This window comes from Bubalus kerabau, chromosome 2, assembly GCF_029407905.1.
Source record: "Bubalus kerabau isolate K-KA32 ecotype Philippines breed swamp buffalo chromosome 2, PCC_UOA_SB_1v2, whole genome shotgun sequence".
NCBI lineage: Eukaryota > Metazoa > Chordata > Mammalia > Artiodactyla > Bovidae > Bubalus > Bubalus kerabau.
In genome coordinates, this window is record NC_073625.1 from 4,173,913 (window position 1) to 4,179,912 (window position 6,000).

The window sequence follows — 6,000 nt, forward strand, 5'->3', positions numbered from 1 at the left end:
ATTCATAAAGTTAACTTGAATTTTATGCTAACTAAAACACCCTGTTTGTGGCCTATCAAATGTACATTGTGAAAAGTGAAAGTGAAGTAGCTCAGTCGTGTCCGACTCTTAGCGACCCCATGGACTGTAGCCCACCAGGCCCTCCGTCCATGGGATTTTCCAGGCAAGAGTACTGGAGTGGGGTGCCATTGCCTTCTCCTGGTTTAATGATAAAAGAAAAGGGCCCATTGACCAGAAGTAACAAATGTCCATGTTAAAGATGAAACACCTCTCTTTCTGGGATACCAATGCTGGTCCTCCTTTGATGAGAAGGCTTGCTTCTCAGATGCTGAGCCCACGCTGACCCACTGTGTACGTGCTGGTCTAGTTTTTGAAACCTTGAAGGGATATCTGCCTGACTTCTTTGATGTCCTTTATTATGACAAGATATAAAACTGTGCTGAAAACCATGTTTCTCGGCAGAAGTTCCTCGGAGTAATCAGAGAGGCTGTTTTTCAGGCTATAGTCTTCTGTTTGGTTCAAATGAAATTATTTTCTATTTTTATTATAGAAAATAATCAACAATATATAATAAAAATAGAAAATGGTTTAATTTGAACTGAACTGAAGACTATAGCCTGAAAGACAGGCTCTCATCAACAGCAGTCAATATGCCTTGAGTGGGTAGCTTTTTATCTCACCTATAAACATTCATTGAGGGCAAAGTTGGGATCAGGAACTGGGCTCTTAAAGATCACAGTGAACAAAATAAGATAATCTTTCCTTTCATGGAACTTTGAGTCAAGTGGAGTAGAAAAACATTTTAAAATATATCCAGATAGTTAGATAGACACAGATAGGTAGAGAGTCAGACTTAACAGATGAATAGATGTAGACAGATAATAGGTAGATAGACAAATAAATATAGATGACAGACAGGCATATAGATAGATGGATATAGACATGTAAACATATAGATAGATGACAGACATACAGATAGATATAGACAGACAGATATAGACAGATATATAGACAGACATAGATATATGGTAGTTGGACATATAGACAGACAGATAGATAGTTGGGTTCAGTTCAGTTCAGTTGCTCAGTTGTGTCCGACTCTTTGCAACCCCATGGACTGCACCACACCAGGCTTCCCTACTTGGTTAGATAGATAGATGATAAATAGACACATAGATAGATAAGCAAAGAAAAACAGAAGGCTGCATAAAAAAGGATGATAGATGAAGGCACTTAATGTACCTGGGGTGGCCAGGAAAGGCTTCTTCTTTTTCGGTTCAGAGAGGAGGGATGGGCAGAGGGCAGCAGTGTGAAGGGAGGACGGGAAGCATTCTAGGCAAAGGGATAGCAAAGCTCCAGGGCATAAAAAAGGATCCTACCATGAATCATGGAAGGCTCATAGATTGTTTGATGAGGTTTTATTACCTTTTCATATATTTTTTAGCAATTGTGCTGCACCGTCATTCACTTGGTCTGCCGTCTAGGAATTGTTAATTTTCATGTTCAAAAGTAAGTAGATCTTCTGTGGATACATTTCTTCTTCAATCTTTCTTGGAACGATTGAAATAGTATCTGAATAATCTTCTCCCCCCGCTTCCCTATGGCCTTGTACTGACTGCATTTTGTGCGATATTCTTCTCAAGACAGGCCATGCTCGTTTTTTGAAATATGCCTTTAGTTTCTTTAAAATCTGAAGGAAATGATATTCGAAAGAAGGGCTTTTCTTTAGAATTCTGTAATTGCTCTTCAGCGTGCCATTTTGGCCCACTGGAGGGGGTGTTTACTTTCAGTAAAGTTCCAAAATGAGTAAGGGAAGAGCCACTGGGGGTTTATATCATCATGTGTGTGTGTGTGTTTACATGTGCGTGTGTTTGCTTTTGGCTGTGCGTGTGTCTAAGTTCCATGACTGCAGGGTTTGTAAGTTTTCTAACGTATCCCAAGCACCTAGCATAGGGCCAAACCCAAGGAAAAGGTTTACTACATATTTGGTGACTATATGGTTTCACAATCCTGCTCTGATTTCTTAAAAGAGGAATAAAAGCTATTACTTACTGAGCATCTATTATGTGCCAGACACCTTCTAAGCTCCCACTTATTATACACAACAACCCTCTTAGAGGATAGTATTATTCCCATTTTACAGATGGGAAAATTGAAACTTGTAAGAAATTAAGCAAACTGCCTAAGATAATTTGCTTAGTCTCTAAGCTATAAGAAAGGGTTTTTTTTTGTTTTTTTTTTTTTTTTTAATTTTATTTTATTTTTAAACTTTACATAACTGTATTAGATTTGCCAAATATCAAAATGAATCCGCCACAGGTATACATGTGTTCCCCATCCTGAACCCTCCTCCCTCCTCCCTCCCCATTCCATCCCTCTGGGTCGTCCCAGTGCACCAGCCCCAAGCATCCAGTATCGTACATCGAACCTGGACTGGCAACTCATTTCATACATGATATTTACATGTTTCAATGCCATTCTCTGAAATCTTCCCACCCTCTCCCTCTCCTAAGAAAGGGTTTTATAATATATGGCAGTATCTAGTGGGAGGAAGGAGAAGGCAATGGCACCCCACTCCAATACTCTTGCCTGGAAAATCCCATGGACAGAGGAGCCTGGTAGGCTGCAGTCCATGGGGTCGCGAAGAGTCGGACACCACTGAGCAACTTCACTTTCACTTTTCACTTTCATGCATTGGAGAAGGAAATGGCAACCCACTCCAGTGTTCTTGCCTGGAGAATCCCAGGGACGGGGGAGCCTGGTGGGCTGCCGTCTGTGGGGTCACACAGAGTCAGACACGACTGAAGCGACTTAGCAGCAGCAGCAGTGGGAGGAAATGTTAAGGAAAGGCTATCAGGCATAGTAGAATACATGTATAACATATAATATGAGAAACCAGGAGTGAGTCAGGGTAAAGCAATGGGTAAGACAGAAGGAAACGGCAAGAGAATCCTCCAGGAAGTATCCTGAAAAAGAAGAGAACCAACACTCAAATCATTGTGCCTTACGTAGAACCCTTTATCCTGAAGCCCCATCAAGGTTTCCCTGGTTTTGTTTGTTTGTTTTATAACATTGCTGGATTTGAACAAAACATAATTTAGAGGAACACTTGCTTTTAACTATCACCCTGTTTTAAAATCTGTGCTCCATAAACAGGATAAAAAAACAGAAGGGTAGCATATACTTTTATAAGTGCAAAACCATATTTAACCGTACATTTATTCAATGTTAGAAAAGGAAAAAACAAATTTCCTGGTGTGTGATTATGCCGTACCCCGATTTTACAGAACCTTAAAGTTGGGAATAACAAATAAAATGATTTATAGGAAGTAAATGAACAAGTGGTTATGGTTAAGTGTCATGGAAATGTTCACGCGCTTGCATTTTTTAATGAGATATTAAAAATATCTCATATTATTTAAGCCATTTATAGCCTAAAGCCATTTAGTTGAACCCAAAGGAATAGAAGTCTCCTTCTTATCTCCAAGACTGAGTTCCACCTTTAGGGTTGCTACATCCTCCCCTTCAAAAAGGATCCTGATCCAGCATGTCAAGTTCAAACCCTCTCAACGGTTTTCCGTTGCCATTACATTTAAAACAAGATTTGCAGCCAGGCTTTCTCAGTCTCAGCACTGTTCTGGGTCGGCGAACCTTTCTCATGCCTTGCACTGCGAGGAGCAGAGAGGCAGAGGCGGCCTTAGCCTGAACTCCCTCGATGCCAGCAGAGTATCCATCCGCCTTATCCTCCCTTGCCTGCCCCTCCCCAGGCTGTGCCCATCAAGACTGTCTCTAGACTTTGCCACAGGTGCCCTAGGGAGCAGACTCATTCCCAGCTGAGAGCTATTTTTCTCCCTTATTGTCAGAAAGTTTGACCACTGCTGAAATGATTTTCTAGATTAAGAAACTGCTTACTGGCATGATAGAGAAGAGAGAAAATGTGAAGTTTACTAAGAACATATTATTTAATCCATTTCTATCCTAAAGCCATTTAGTTGACTCAAAAACTTAACGTTTTCCTCAAAATACGGGAAAATAAAAAAAATCAGCAAGCTGACACTTTTAAGTAATATATGTCTCACAAACTGCCCAACAGACAGAAATAAACATAGCAAAAAATGATACGATTTTACAAATGTTGCCACAACGTTTTTGAAAAAACATTCACTAATTATAATCACCTGCAATTCTTTTGTTTGACAGGAAGTTCCTAAAAATGTAGGAAAGAAAATTAATAACCTAGGAAATACAGAGCACCCCCAGAATGGATCTGAATATCTTATCCCCTTGCATAGATGACTCTGAATACAGAAACTGTGCATTCAAATTTGTCATTCTAGACTTTCTCTTGCCTTGCTCACACGCTACCCCATTACTCGGTGGAAACACTGCAACATGAAACAATTCATCTTTTCAGAATACATCAGCAGATAAATAACCTACTCGAGGGACTCTACAAAGAAGTTCCTTTTCTCAGGCTGTGGATTAGAGAAAGTGAGGCATACTCATTGCTAGCGCTGACCGACATCACGAAATCACGAGGGCGAAAAGGACGTGGTTTACCCAGTGCAGGGCAGCTGCCCAATTAGGATAAACAAGGAGGGAGTTATAAAGTGCCCACTTGACCGATGGCTAGTTAGCAAACTGTTTACCCCAGAAATAAAGCCCAAGTTCGGCAGCTACTCCACAGGTCACTAGGAATAAAGACCCGTCGGACCCCAACCTAGCCTTGACTGAAGACACTCCTTGACCAAAGGACATAAGTGCCAGCAGACAAGCCACCAGCGAAAGCTGACGTGTGGTTAAGGGGGTCCTGACTGACAGGCTGCCACCCAGGGGAAGCAGAAGGGGATCAAAGCAGTCAATCAAATGTGAATGGTTCACTTGTTTCCTTTGAACTCTTTTCCTTTCTTTTTTTTTTTTAATTTTTATTGGCGTGTAGCTGGAGAATCCCAGGGACGGGCGAGCCTGGTGGGCTGCCGTCTATGGGGTCATACAGAGTCGGACACGACTGAAGCGACTTAGCAGCAGCAGCAGCAGGTGATTTACAAAGCTGTGTTAGTTCCAGGTGTACAGCAAAGTGAGTCAGTTCTGCATATACATGCGTCTCCATTCTTTTTCAGATTCTCTTCTCATACAGCTTTTACAGAATATTGAATAGGGTGCTGTGTGCTTTACAGTAACGCCTTGTTAGTGTTTGTTTTCTGAACTCTTTTCTAGTTAAAACATCTTCCCATCTGTCATTAGGAGTCAACTCCTTGCAATAGCAAATGAGAGACTGGGACTGTAGGGTGTGTACACATATACGTACACATTGGCGTTAACACTGAGCTTTAGCCAAATTTAATTTTTTTAATTCTTTATTCTTTTTTAATTTTTCGGCCATGTCGCTCAGCATGCGCATCCTAGCTCCCCAACCAGGTATTGAACCTGTGCTGTCTGCATTGGAAACCTGGAGTCTTAACCACTGAACCTCCAGGGAAGTCCTGTAACTGAATTGAACTGAACAACAAATGTATTCAAGCAGAATATATAGCATTATGCTATTTCAACTTCTGTTCGTTTGCAGCAACCTTTTCAGAGTCACCTTTGAATACAATGAACACAGTCGTCTCTGAAATGTGACTGACCACTGACCAGCCGGCCGAGTCTCCTGGTGACACAGGACGGCTCTGGAGGCCAAGGTCTGGGTAGTTTCTTTCCTCTGGAACAGACCCAGAAGGGAAAACACCCTCTGAGACCCTCAAGCCAAACCCCACAAACGGTCGCTTATGCTCTTCGTTGGTCTTCTTCCTCTCACTGTGCTTACATTTCTTACCAAGTTTTGTTGCTGGGTTCACAGACCTCTGTAGAGTGGAAAGAGCAATCTAAGAACAGGCTGAAGAGAGAAGGCATGTGTGAGGGGTAAAAACTGCAGGCAGCAAGGAGGCTGTTACCGGGGATTCGTGCTGTCAACAAAGACCACGTAGTCTAAGGCGGCGGCCTACCTACTGGATATGATGC